The sequence below is a fragment of the Pogona vitticeps genome, chromosome 2 (genome assembly GCF_051106095.1).
Source record: "Pogona vitticeps strain Pit_001003342236 chromosome 2, PviZW2.1, whole genome shotgun sequence".
NCBI lineage: Eukaryota > Metazoa > Chordata > Lepidosauria > Squamata > Agamidae > Pogona > Pogona vitticeps.
This window is the reverse complement of record NC_135784.1, coordinates 31,701,811-31,717,007: the sequence shown is the minus strand read 5'-3', so window position 1 is coordinate 31,717,007 and position 15,197 is coordinate 31,701,811. Positions and strand designations below refer to the sequence as shown.

At 42.0% G+C, this 15,197-nt stretch overlaps 1 long non-coding RNA gene across 1 annotated transcript; it reads left to right on the top strand.

Annotated features, from left to right (window-relative positions):
• Window positions 1-6,042: 6,042 nt before the first annotated feature.
• LOC140704317 (uncharacterized) lies at window positions 6,043-14,249 on the top strand. The gene is made up of 2 exons (XR_012083436.2): window positions 6,043-8,908; window positions 9,999-14,249. It is a non-coding gene; the product is annotated as an uncharacterized LOC140704317 (long non-coding RNA).
• The last annotated feature ends 948 nt before the right edge of the window (window positions 14,250-15,197 follow it).

Below are 15,197 nucleotides of genomic sequence, written 5' to 3'. Positions count from 1 at the left end.
TGTTTTATTTGAGCTCTCGGAAAGATTTTGCAGCCTGTTAAGTTGTAGCTGCTATTAAGGAGGAAGGAAAAGGGGAGGAAAAGAAGTGAGGGGAGCTACAGCTGGTCCCCCTCCTTCCCAGTGCTGGTTTCTACCTTCTCTCTTCTCCTTGAGCTTTGAAGATCAGTCCCAAATATTTGACAAGATTCTTTTTGGGATGGATTCCCAAAATTGGAATCTAACAGCAAGTGGAGAGACACAGATCCTCCACCAATTTTTGCGTACATAATGGCTAAGACATGGTGTGCAGCACACACCTTTCAGTGACACACATTGCAGCTGAAGTTTGTAGTCCCCTCACCCCACCCACCCCGGCCACAATTAGATTTACCAAGGAAGCCATGGTTGACTGGGCTTTGAAATCTGTGGAAGAGGGAGCTGTTGCAAAGCAAATGAATCAAATGCACGGAAGGCAATAAAGCATCTTTTTCAGCAATAGATTAAGAGGAGTTGGAAGTTAGTCTAAAATCAGCAGCTCTCAGCTTTGGTCATTGAGATGTTTGGACATTAGCTCCCAAGTGTCCCAGGCACCATGGCCAGGTATTTGGGAAGTTAAAAGTTCGTGCCCAGGTAACCTCCTGGATAGAATACTGCAATGCACTCTGTATGGGGCTACCCTTGAAGATGACACAGGTGCTGCAGCAAAGGCAGTAGGCAGCAACTAAACTGCTAACAGGAGCATCTTTCAAAGCCCACATGACATTTGTTCTGAAGGATTTGCACAAACGGCCAGTATGCTTCTAGTCTGAGTTCAAGGTGTTGATGATCCCTTAACAAAGCCCTACTGTACATGACTTTGGGACCTGGAGATCTGAAGGAGTGCCTCTCCCTATATAAACCTGCCCAAGGGCTAGGATCTGCTGGAGAGGCCCTCTCCTGTGTCCCACGACTGAGAATGGTTCATTACGTGAAGATGTGGGAGAGGGTTTCCTTGGCTAGAGCACTACACCTAATGAAATGCCCTCCCTTGGAGACTCAATTGGCATCATTTCAGAGCCGACTCAAAACATGCGTATTTCTTAAGAGCTTTTGAGGGCTGGGTATGTTGGCCTGTGCAGGTGTGTTAATGCAATGGATTTAATGTTTTGATTTTATGTGTTTCAAAGTGTTTAAGGATTTCATGTTTTTAAATAGCTTTAGAGGGCTCAGTTACCCGCCCTGAGATCTTGTGATCAGCTCAGTTTACCAAACGTCAGTGTAATATTATTATACTATTAAGATCTGAGTGTATCTGCGATTGTGGAAAGATTATTGTTGTGTGGGCTTTGAGTGAGTAGTAGTGTCACCAGGTCTCAGCAGTTTGTGTTTGCACCATGTGCAGCACTTTTTTGTTTTTGTTTGTTTGTTCACTTGTTTGCTTTTGAAACAGATCTGCAAAGGTGAACACCATGTCATGGACCTGGGGAAGTCAGAATGTCACTGAAAGGGTACAGGGTGGGTCAGGCATCATCTGTATCCAAAGTGGGGGTGAGGGTCTTTCATCTGCCCCTTCTTAGAAGCCCCAACTAGCATGCCCAACTATGAAGGATTCTGGGAGCTGAAAGCCAAAACATCTTAACGGTGAAAGGTTGAGGACTTCTGTAGAGCAATGGTTCTCAACCTTGGCTCCCGAGACATTCTTGGGCTGCAACTCCCAGAAGCCTTCACCACTGGCTGTGCTTGCAAAGAATTCTGGGAGTTGCAATCCAATGACAGCTGGGAAACCCAAAGTTAGGAAGATTTATAGAGTGATTTATTCTAGCCAAATGGTCTCCAGGTGAGTTAGACTACAAGTGTCATCCTGGCTGGGGATGACGTAGTTTGTAGTCTAACATCTCTGAAAGCACCAGGACAGGGAAGGACGATGTAGAACTGGGAGTATGATAGTTATTACAGATTAGAAAATCCAGAGTTTATGCCTAAAATCCTGTGAACCTTTAAATACTTTGGATGATCTCTTAGGGGTGGGCAAAGCTGAACCCCAGTTTGTAACAAATGAAAACTAAGATGATGGAGGTCACATCCTGTAATCTTCCTTGCAATGCAACCCAACACCATTCTGTTAATATTTGAGGGTAATAACAAGGAAACAAACCCCACCCAAGGTGGGGTATTCTTATCCCTGTCTCTTGTCACATTTTTTCACACACACCCCTAGCTATTTGGCAGCTGCTGTATTGTTTGTTCTGCCAAAACTATGTTCTGAATTCAGTAGAGGGGAATTTTCTCTTGTGAGGAGAAACACTCTTTAAATTTCTCTGGCCCTCTTCTCTTCCACCCTCATTCTCTGGGCTCAGGTCTTAAAGTACCTCACTCCAGGGAGGGTCAAATCAGTCACCATCCAGTGGTTCTTGGCCCTGTTGCTCTTTTGAATGACTCTGCCCACTACTCTTCACTTCCTCTTACCTGGAAACACTTCTCACGACACATTCTCTTCCTTCAGATTCTCCCCCTGAAAAAAAATATGTTTTCCAAAGATGCTTCTGGCTCAACAGTCACTCCACGTTCCCGGATGAAGGACAGCTGCCTGAGGCTACTCAACTGTATTCAGTTTCCTCACTACTGCTTCTTCCTGCCCATGACTCTCTTGCTATTCCTTTCTGTCTCACTTACTGTAGTTTGTTCCCACAGAACATCATTAGACTAAAACTCCCAGAATCCCAATCACTGGTCGTGTTAACTGGTGATGATGGTGGTTGTAGTACCAAGGCACTAGGAAGTCAAATTTTTAGACCCATTGCTCAGTGGTTTTCCTGCATCCTCTCTTTTCCAAGACTATATGCATCTTGGGACAGAGACTTTCAATGTTTCCCTATGGTGATCTGTCAAGCAGGCTCACAGTTCTATCAATAAATAATAATAATGGAATCATGGAATATTTGAGTTGGAAGGGGCTTATAAAGTCATTGAGTCCACACACCCCCACGGTCAATGTAGGAATCCAAATTAAAGAAGAACTGCCAGGTGGTTGTCTAAGTTTATCTTGATTGTCTCCACGTTTGGAGTTCTCACCAGCTCCCAATGTTATTCGTTCCATTGTCGTACTGCTCTAACAGTTAAGAAGTTTTTCATGATACTCAGTCTAAATCTGTCGTCCTGTAGCTTGAGCCCATGAGGAATGCCGGTAGGGCTTTTGATTTTGGTTTATTATCTGCACAATTCTGCTACAAGAGAGGGAAATGGGGTGGAGTGAAGAAGGAAGAGGGGAAAAGGAGAGAAAGAGAGAACATGATGGGAGATAACAGAGAGGATAATAATTTTATTTATTTATTTATTTATTGGACTTATATACCGCCCCATAGTGCTACAAGCACTCTCCAGGCGGTTTACAATTTTTTAATTATACAGGCTACACATTGCCCCCCCCCAGCAAGCTGGGTACTCATTTTACCGACCTCGGAAGGATGGAAGGCTGAGTCAACCTTGAGCCGGCTACCTGCGATTTGAACCCCAGGTCGTGAGCACAGTTTTAGCTGCAGTACAGCATTTTAACCACTGCGCCACGAGAATAGGGTTGGATGGGAAGAGTGATAAACTCTCATGAATAATTATATTCACGCTCACAATCAGGAGCATACAGTACCTGCACTTCACAGTTATAGCAGCTTGAATCCTCTTTGAATACCAGGGCCATGTCCTGTGGAATCCTGGGATCTGTAGTTTGGTGAGATCCTTAGTGTTCTTTGCTAGAGAGCTCCAGGGCTGTAGTCCAAGGGATACCCTAGCATAGAGCTTTCTATAATCTGCTCAGCTGCTCTTCTCTCATGCCTATGATTTCCTGGGCCTCTTTCTCTACTAGTTGCCTCTTGACGCTGTGTGAGTTCTAGTTAAGCAGCTACACGTTCATGTACAGACAGCGGATCTGGCTGAACCACAAGTGCCAGGGAACCTGTTACAGTGCCCTTGAGTTCAGCCAGTGAGTCAACTGGGATCTGGAGGATTTCACTTACTAGCCCCGAGAGAATGAATTCTTTAGCAAAATGTGAGATTGCCCTATATGGTTATGCAGAAGCTGAATAAAACCCTTGAGAAGTTAGGAAATGGTTGCAGCTTTGGAGTCTTGGAAGAATTCCTGCTTAGTGAGTCTTGCCCTCTTGTAACATGAATGAAATGACGCTTCTCCTGCCTGTATTGTGGTTATTTTAATTGGGAAGGATGCCTATTATTTCTCAACTCTTTCGCAATGTTTCATGGTAAACCAGTCCCCTAGGATGAGGTTTTGTGAAGGAATCTACAAAGAATTTGGTCTACAATGTGGGCAATTGTCAAGTGTCTCTACATTCCAGCCACTTGCCATTGTAGAGTATTGTGTTTTTAATGAACCAAATAAATAAATAAATCACACAATCAATACCTCTTCCCGTAAATCTATGATTTTTTGTTAGCAGAGGTGTTTTGTATCTCAGCCAGTGTGCAATGTTGTTGAACAGACAGAGAGATAAACAGACAAAAATGATATTTTTTAAAATATTAAATATTAAAAAGTCCCATGATGTTTTTCAACAAATGCAGGGAAATAGAAGTGAAGTGTGCTGGCTGTCCGTAGACTGGCCATATTCATTGTGAATTCAGATTTCTAACCTTGGAAAGGTATGATGTTTGTTGTAGTATATATTTTGAGTTTTAAATGATTGTATTTTTCATTTTATTGGCACTTTATACAGTATTTATATTTTTCTTTTGTCATAGTAATTTTTTAAAAAGACATTGGTGAACTCTAGCCCAAATCTTCACTGTAACCACAACCTCTAACACAACAATTCACTGGGATTTTTACTGGGCTCAGAAAATGCCGCACAACCCATACAAGGCATGGTCTAGAAGTTGAGTCCTGGCAACTGGACTTCTTTCTTATTAGGTTGAAAGGTTTTGCTACTCATCCAAGTAGCTTCTTCAGTCTGAGGAGAGTTGATAGGAGATCCCTCATATATTGCTCCACTTGGTTTCACTGAATAGGCACAAGACTATTCAGACCAGGGGGAAGTGAAACTAACATGGAGGAATATGTGAGGGATCTCCTATCAACTGTCCTCAGACGGAAGAAGCTACTTGAATGAGTAGCTAAACCTTTCAACCTAATAAGAAAGAAGTCCAGTTGCCACGACTCGACTTCCAGATAACCTCACCTGGTTGACTGAGAATCTTCATAGATACATACAAGGCATGCTGATACATACGGCATGCGTTGTTTTGTTTGCTCCTTGTTAAGTAGGCAAATGAAGATAACTCTTTGACATCTGCTGTTTTCAAAGCAAGACCTTAGAAAGAAGACCAGACTAAATTTCTGGCTCATATTTCTGAAAAGCACTTCTAATGCCAGTGGAAACAAAATGCACAACACTGGGTAAATCCTTTGATGATTAAATAGATGTGTTAACTAATTATTAACTAACACTGTATCCCCCATTTCTATCACAAAAACTGCACTTAAGACGCTAACAACTGTAAAAGACATAATAAGAGATTAAAAACAATTAAGAACACAACAATTGGGGAAAAAACAGGGGAAAAACCATTTGGCTTTGTATTTAGCAGTGAAAGACCTGTAAGAGGGAAAAGACTACTCCTTTATACAGGAAAAGACTTATTTTTTTCACCTCCTCATTTAGCAAATTTGTTTTCTTTGTTTTGTGATTTGTTAGTAAAGGTAAAGGTAAAGGTTCCCCTTGACATTTTTAGTCCAGTCATGTCCGACTCTAAGGGGCGGTGCTCATCCCGTTTTTCAAGCCGTAGAGCCAGCGCTTGTTCAAAGACAGTTTCCGTTGTCACATGGCCAGCTTGACTAGGGAACGCCGTTTTACCTTCCCACTGAGATGGTACCTATTTATCTACTCACATTTACATGCTTTCGAACTGCTGGTTGGCAAGGAGCTGGGACAAAGCGACGGGAGCTCACTCTGTAGTGTGGATTCAGTCTTACGACTGCTAGTCTTCTGACCCTGCAGCATAGCTGGTGGTGAAGGCTTCTGGGAGTTGCAGTCCAACAACACCTGAGCAACCCAAGGTTAAGAACCACTGGCTTAGACTATAGTGTACCCTCATTGTCAATGTTGGATTAAAACAAATGCTGGCATCTGGATAACAGGTAAGAAAAAAGCACAAAAAAGTTTTTTTTAAGTGCATAATTTGGACTCTTTACCTGTGGATTTCTTGCTTAACAGGGAGTTGGAGTTGATGACCTTATGGGTCCCTTCCAGCTGTACAGAGGCATGATAAATTCAATTATTTTTAAACAGTTAATGTCTTCCAGAGTGGATGATCCTTCCCCAAGGACTGATATTTTTAAAAATGCCAAATATATCATTTGTTAATAATTAAATATTACTCTCCGTCTTCTCCATACACAGCTAATCTGGTGCTACTTCTTTCAGAGAGGACGACAGAGACACAGTTCCTGGTGTGGCCAGCAAGATTTGCTCATGGGATTGGCTAATCTTTTATAATTTGTGATGGAACTGTCTGCTTAGTTGCTGGAGAGTAGAGTGGAACTCTTTTTTATTTTTATTTTTCTTTCATTTGCTCTCCTCAACCAGGGATGTATTGCTGTTTGTCCTTCTCAGCTGCGACAGTAATACTGTCTATTTAAGCAGTTCAAATATTGGCACACCCTTCTCAGACTTCCTTCCAAAGCAGTTTATATTGAAACAAAACATCTTTGCAGAACTTAAAAGTCACTGCCAAGGCAAAGGTAGGACAAGAAATGACCCTATTGTTGCTATAGAAAAGGAAAAAGATAAATGTATGCCACATAGTCCCTGTATCCGACACGAAGATAAGGGTGGGCTATATTTTTATTAGACCACTGATAAAAATTGTGAATGAATGCTAGCTTTCAGTCCTGGATGAGTCTTCATCAGGTTGCGCAAAAGCTCCAAAAATCATGGCTGGATATCTATGGCTCTTTTGTTAAAGGTGGGATACAAAATGAAGGCTGCAGAATCAAGACAGGAGCATTCTGTCTGTGGCCTAATAAAGGTGTCACATATTTTTCTCTTCAGATTGCATAGACTCCAAGATTAATATGGATAGGACTAGATTTTTTCCAGAGGGGTAGCTGTGTTCCTCCATTGCAGCAAAAAACAGCAAAGACATGTGTGGCATCTCAAAAACTCACACATTTATTACAGACTGTCATCCATCAGCTACAGGACATATCATCCTGAATTGCAAGCAAACATACACACACCCTTACCACCAGGTACAGGTGGGGACTCCAAACTGGTAAGACGCGGGAATTTGAAATGCTAAAAGTGCAAAGAGTGAGTTTTGCCTTATCAACATGAGCCACTCATAAAAACACTTGTTGGCTGTGATAGCACAGGCATCTTGGAAATTATAGCACAACCTAAATATCTGTGGAAGAGACCAATTCCAATCCCCCCCTTGTGGATGCTGAAAAAGGTGGATTATAGCAAACACTATTATAACAGTGAATGCCATAAATAACAGAAATTAAAAGACGCCTACTTCTTGGGAGGAAAGTGATGACAAACCTAGACAGCATCTTAAAAAGCAGAGACATCACCTTGCCGACAAAGGTCCGCGTAGTCAAAGCTATGGTTTTTCCAGTAGCGAAGTATGGAAATGAGAGCTGGACCTTAAAGAAGGCTGACCGCCGAAGAATGGATGCTTTTGAATTGTGGTGCTGGAGGAGACTCTTGAGAGTCCCCTGGACTGCAAGGAGAACAAACCTATCCGTTCTGAAAGAAATCAAGCCTGAGTGCTCACTGGAAGGAGAGATCCTGAAGCTGAGGCTCCAATACTTTGGCCATCTCACGAGAAGAGAGGACTCCCTGGAACAGACCCTGATGTTGGGAAAGTGTGAAGGCAAGAGGAGAAGGGGACGACACAGGACGAGATGGCTGGACAGTGTCACCGAAGCGACCAAGATGAATTTGACACAACTCCGGGAGGCAGGAGGGCCTGGAGTGTTCTAGTCCTTCGGGTCACGAAGAGTCAGACACGACTTAACGACTAAACAATAAACATACATAACATGGTGTGGCGGAATGCCCAAGTCACTCTTGTCTATCATAGCTGAAGCTCAAGGGCAGGAGCCTATGAGAATACAGGAGGGGCGGAGTCAATGAGACAGAGAGAGGGAGACAGAGAAAAAGAAAGAGAGGAGTTGATGGAGAGTTAGAGAGCAGAATAGAAGAGTTGGAGAGTGGAGAGAGAATGAGAAGGAGAGTTGTGAAGGAGATAAATTGAATCGTCAAGATAAAGAGATAGTCAGAGATTATTAATGAGTTGATTAATGTGAATAAGTAAATACAACACCTGAGTAAACAAATGTGCAATCAAATACAAGAAGTTTTAATGAGTGATCCTACAGAATGATAAAAGAACATCTGTGATTTAAATCCCAAAAGATAAATAAACAAGTTATATTGGCAGCACGTGTTTGATGCATATACGGTGCAGTGTGGGTGAGGGATATTCACCGTGGTGGCAGCAGAAGAAAGACGAAACGTATCCAGAGAGTGAACATGGTCTGGGGAAAACAAACCGGGAACACTGGGTGGAAAGTCACACATGGTCTCTTGCTGCCTCTAATGGTTGTGGTTAAACTGCTGTACTGCAGCCAAAACTGTGCTCACGACCTGGGGTTCAAATCCCCGGTAACTGGCTCAAGGTTGACTCAGCCTTCTATCCTTCCGAGGTCAGTAAAATGAGTACCCAGCTTGCTGGGGGGGGGGCAATGTGTAGCCTGCATAATGAAATTGTAAACCGCCCGGAGAGTGCTTGAAGTGCTATGGGGCGGTATATAAACAGCACGCTTTTTGTTCAGTTATGGGATTTTTCTTTTAATATGTTTAATATTTTCAGACCGTGGATGAGTGAATCAGTGAATACTGATCCCGCAGATAAGGGCGCCCTGTTGTATATTGTAAGTATTTCTGAAAGTTCTTTGGTCTGTTTATTTCTCCTGCAAGATCTCCAAACAGAGGATGAACTAGAAATATGAAAATATGGATCAAGGCTATTAAACAATGATTTCATTGTTTAATTACTATATGGGTTGGATACATCTCAGCACTGATCTCTTCAGAGTTGCAGCTGGGCCCAGTGTTCAGTGGCTTTTAATAACCCTGGGACATAAATCTCTTCTGTTAAACTTGTCATATGAACTGCAGCTAATTTCCCTTGGCTACAGATTGAGTAGTTCATCTATTGTCTATTAGGCTTCTACAGACTCTCCTCAGTTTTTTCACACATCTGTGAGTTTTGCAATCAATATTGCAAAAAAGAGAGTCTTGGCTGATGATATAAAAAAGTACTACCATCTTTCACTGTGGTATTTCTTTGATTTTTTTTTAGTATTTGTATACCTATTGATTTTTGTTTTAGATATTGCCTTTGAGTGATGTAAACCACCTTGGCCCCTTCTGAAACAGAAAGGCAGGAAAGAAAAATTTTAAATAATAATAATAAGTATAGCAAACAATATATGCTGAAAACACTAGGTTATGTTTTTTTATTGTAATACTCAGAAGAATGGACTGGTCACCCCAAATTTCTAAAGAAGGTGCTCCATTTCGAAGTAACTAAAAGTGAGTCCCTTAATAGCGGGGGTGTAAAGAAACAGTGATTTCATGATTTGATTTCTAATTTCCTGTATCAAGATGTATTTTAGTCAGAAGGGATTCTCCTGGGAGAGTGGAGATCAAAGCCACCTGCATATCAAAGGCGAGTACTTGACTGAAGCCAGGCTGGCAGAAGTTCTATAAATGGGTCTCTGATATGTAGATAGCCTGTGAGGAAACTTTGATAAACCAGTGGGGAAAATTCACACCTCAATAGGAAGAAAGTTATTGAGAGCTGGAAATGAACATCAATAGATTAAGGACTAGATCAAATAAGAGCATGCCAGAACTGGTATCAAAGACAGGCTTGAAATTCAAAGGTAAAGAAGGGATTTAGGAGTTAGTAGTGTGGATATAGAGTGGATATAACCATATTGATTATATTCTCTGCAGCCAAAGATGGAGAAGCTGTATACAGTCAGCAAAAACAAGACCTGGAGCTGATTGTGGTTCTGATCATCAGCTTCTCATAGCAAAATTCAAGCTTAAACTGAAGATAGGGAAAACTCAGGTATAATCTAAATCAAATCCCTTATGAAAACACAGTGGAAGCGAAGAAGAAATTTAAGGAACTCGATTTGGTGGACAGAGTGCCTGAAGAACATTAGATAGAGGCTTATAACATTGTACAGGAGGCAGCAACAAAAACATCCCAAAGAAAAGGAAATACAAGAAAGCAAAGTGGCTGTCCAACGAGGCCTTACAAATAGCAGAGAAAAGAAGTGAAACAAAATGCAAGGGAAAGAGGGAAAGTTACAGAAATGCAGACTTCCAAAGAATAGCAAGGAGAGACAAGAGGGCCTTCTTAAATGAACACTGCAAATAGAGGAAAATGACAGAAAAGGAAAAACCAGAGATCTCTTCAGGAAAATTGGAGATATTAAAGGAACATTTTGTGCAAAGATGAACATGATAAAGGACAAAAATGGTAGGGACCTCACAGAAGCAGAAGACATCAAGAAGAGGTGGCAAGAATACACAGAGGAATTATACCAGAAAGATCTGGATGTCCTGGACAACCCAGATAGTGTGGTTGCTGACCTTGAGCCAGACATCCTGGAGAGTGAAGTCAAGTGGGCCTTAGAAAGCCTGGCTAACAACAAGGCCAGTGGAGGTGATGGCATTCCAATTGAACTATTTAAAATCTTAAAAGATGACACTGTTAGGGTGCTACATTTAATATGCCAGCAAGTTTGGAAAACTCAACAGTGGCCAGAGGACTGGAAAAGATCAGTCTACATCCCAATCCCAAAGAAGGGCAGTGCCAAAGAATGCTCCAACTACCATACAATTGCACTCATTTCACACGCTAGCAAGGTTATGCTCAAAATCCTCCAAGGCTTCAGCAGTATGTGGACCGAGAACTCTCAGAAGTACAAGCTGGATTTCAAAGGGGCAGAGGAACTCGAGACCAAATTGCTAACTTGCGCTGGATTATGGAGAAAGCCAGAGAGTTCCAGAAAAACATCTACTTCTGCTTCATTGACTATGCAAAAGCCTTTGACTGTGTGAACCACAGCAAACTATGGCAAATCCTTAAAGAAATGGGAGTGCCTGACCACCTTGTCTATCTCCTGAGAAACCTATACAGTATGTGGGACAGGAAGCAACAGTTAGAACTGGATATGGAACAACTGATTGGTTCAAAATTGGAAAAGGAGTACAACAAGGCTGTATATTGTCCCCCGGCTTATTTGACCTATATGCAGTACATCATGCAAAAACTGATGTCATTGGCATCAGCTCGATTTGATCCTCACTAGACGTTCTAGTGTTCCTAATAGTACGATCACACACAGTTACCAGAGTGCTGATTACGATACTGATCACTCCCTGGTGTGTAGTAGAGTAAACAAAGAGATTGTATCACATGAAAAGGAAGGAAGACCACATATTGACATCAACAAGACTCGCAATCAAATAAAAGTGGGGGAATTTGGCCAAGCCCTTGAGGAAATCCTTCCAGGCCCAGCTGATGCAAATGCACCTGAATGAAGAGACCATTTCAAGAACACTGTTTATAATACTGCCTTGTCCACATTTGGCAAGAAGACCAAAAAACAGCAGACTGGTTCGAAGCCCATTCGGAGGAGTTGATGCCAACCATGGAGGAAAAGAGGAGAGCTCTAGCAGCATACAAAGCCTGTCCTAGTGAGTACAACTTGCAGGCTCTTCGAGTTGTTCGTAACCAAGTCCAACAGGCTGCCAGGAGATGTTCCAATGATTATTGGCTTCAGCTCTGCTCTCAGATACAGATGGCAGCGGACTCAGGTAACATCAAGGGAATGTATGACGGTATCAAGCAGGCTTTAGGTCCAATACAGAAGAAATCTGCTCCCTTGAAGTCTGCTACAGGAGTGATCATCCAGGAGCGAACACAGCAGATGGAACACTACTATATTCCAGAGAGAATGTAGTAACCAAAGAAGCATTAAATAACATTGAGTGCCTGTCTGTCTTGGAAGAGCTGGACAGTGAATCAACTTTAGCAAAAATAAAAGTGGTCTTGCATTCCCTCGCCTCTGGCAAGGCACCTGGGAAGGATAACATCCCTGTTGAAGTGCTGACGTGCTGTAAAGAGATCATCACCACCGAGCTGCATGAAGTCTTTTGTCTTTGCTGGACGGAAGGTGGAGTACTACAGGACATGAAGGATGCAAACATCGTCACATTGTATAAGAACAAAGGAGACAGGGCCAACTGCAATAACTACTGTGGCATCTCTCTTCTCAGCATTGTGGGAAGCTGCTGGCCCGTGTTGTGCTGAAGAGATTCCAGGTGCTTGCAGACAGAGTCTATCCAGAATCACAGTGTGGATTTCGAGCTAATAGATCCACCATTGACATGGTATTTTCCCTCAGACAGTTGCAGGATAAATGTAGGGAATAACGACAGCCACTCTTTGTGGCCTTCATAGATCTCACAAAGGCCTTTGATTTGGTTAGCAGGGATGGCCTTTTTAAAATACTTCCCAAGATTGAATATTCACTTGGACTCATGAGGGAATGAAAGGCACCGTAGTTTTTGATGGCTCAACATCAGATCCCTTTTACATCTGAAGCGGAGTTAAACAGGGCTGTGTCCTTGCGCCGACCCTTTTGGGGATCTTTTTTGCTGTCATGCTGAAGCACACCTTTGGAACTGCAACAGGAGGTGTCTATCTTTGGACTACATCAGATGGAAAGCTCTTTAATCTCTCTAGACTGAGAGCAAAGACCAAAGTCCCTCCTGTCTTCCACTGCCTCCCAGAGTTTGGTCAAATTTATCTTGGTAGCTTCAATGACACTGTCCATCCATCTCATCCTCGGTCGTCCCCTTCTCCTCTTGCCTTCACACTTTCCCATCATCAGGGTCTTTTCCAGGGAGTCTTCTCTTCTCATGAGATGGCCAAAGTATTGGAACCTCAGCTTCAGGATCTGTCCTTCCAGTGAGCACTCAGGGTTGATTTCCTTCAAAATGGATAAGTTTGTTCTCCTTGCAGTCCAGGGGACTCTCAAGAGTACATTTTGTTAACTGAAGAGTTGTACTCCAATGGGGACTAGCAATTGGATTTATGCTGTTAAAACACAATTAATTCAATAAAGCAATAAAACTTGCTAGTTTTCAAGGTGTCACAAGAGTCTTTATTTCCTTCTCTGCAACAGACCAACTCACCATGCTTGTGAAACAATGACGGTGATGATGAGCTGAAAACAAAAACAAACACTGTCCCTTTTCAAATCACATAGCTCGTTTGATAGGACGATTATGCTTTAACACATCCTTATTTGTCCAAAGAATGAGCAGAACAATCCAGAGACAAAGCGATGTTGTTTTCTGCATAAAAACTTGCTCAATTATTTTCTTTTGGACTCATCAGAGGAAACAGACAGTATCTCAATTCAAGTTTGTGTAATCCTAGAAAATTGCCTTTTTCCAGTGAATTAGCTGGAGTAATTAAGCACTTTGCTCAGAATAAGCACATTGTCATCACAGAGTCCTCTGAACAGCCTCTATGGTGTCCTAAAGGCTTTGTTTTCTCCTGTTTCTCTTAATTCTCTTAATCAGCAAGTGCTGAAAGACTTGGCTGGTGTAGGAATTTTTCATCCCGCTTTTTTTGAGATGAAAAAGAATATGTCTAAGAGTGTCATTTATACGTGACACGTCTGTTGTGTCAATTTTCTCAGTGCCAAATGCTCACAGGGCTCAATTTTGTGGTTGAAATGTTGCTCCTGCCTTGGAAATCACTCAATTTAAATAAGCGGAAGATAAAAAAAAGTTTTAAACATTTGGGAAATCAAATACTATCCGTCCTTCACAAATGCTTGAATTTTGGGGGACGGGGAGCAGAACTTGGTTTTATTTGATTTGATTTGATTTTTGGGATAAATACTCTCAGAATGACCAGCCAGACTTTTCCAGATAACTTTTCCAAGCTCTGCCTGGAAGCAATGTAGTTCCTGAGCCCCACTTAATAGTAGAAAGGTGAGACAGAAAAGTAATTTCCCACCTCGTCAGTTCAAAAAAGGATGGAGATCCTTACCTTAGAAGTAGTTCATTACTATAGAATCTTCACATTAATGAGGTCAGAGAGTTTATGCAACCATTTATTTGGAGACTATCATGAGCTAGAGCAGTGGTTTCCAACCTTGGGTGCTGGTCAGGATTTCTGGGAGTTGTGGTCCAAGGTTAGGAATCCAAGGTTAGGAATCACTGAGCCAGAGCAATGAATCTTAAACTTTGGTATTCCAGATATTTGGGACTTCAACTCCCAGAATCCTTTGCCATTAGCTTTGTTGGCTGGGGCTTCGGGAGATGAACACCTAGATACATCTAGAAGTCCAAAGAATAAGAACCACTGTGCTGGAGGCTGATGGAGAGCAGTGACGTCCTAGAGGTAGCCTGTGGACTTGCCTTGGCCCCATTTTGGCTATACTTGCTCCTATGTTTCCGAATCCTGAAGGAGTAAGAAAACTCTACAAGGGACCATGTGCCATGGTTTGAGATTGAAATACACTTTTCGCATGCCTTGTTTTGAACTTAAATTGCATGGGAGGGTTGTTGTTTCCATAGCGCAAAAGATCTGTGTTACATGGGTGAAGAAAAAGCACAGTCCCCATTGAGTTCAGGGGCATACTCTACCTCCCATTACTAATGGAAGATGTCCACCCTCACGTAAATTACTATGTCCTTGGGCAAGTTGCTGGATTAACTCAAGTTAATTAACTCAAGATTCTGGATTAACTCAAGTGATCACTCCTTCTGTTTTGAAGAGAATTTTATTAGCTCTCTTATCCAAGCATTTCAGTTCTCCCGACATGTTACAGCTATGAGGTAAGCTGACATTTTACAATGTTGTTTCCCGGAGGGTTGTAATCACCTCTTCATTTTGAAAAGGTTGGGGATTCTTACCTTGGCAGCAGTTCATTACCATAGAATCTTCCCATGAATAAGGTGAAGGAGTATGTGGAACTACTGTATTGTCATATAGGCTTGTTTTGTTTTGTTTTAGTATAGTATTCATTCGATCCTATTTAGTATGTGCGTACCCAGTGCTGTTGTTAGCTTTAAATACTGCCTTTTAATGATGTAAGCTGCCTTGGGCTCTCTTTA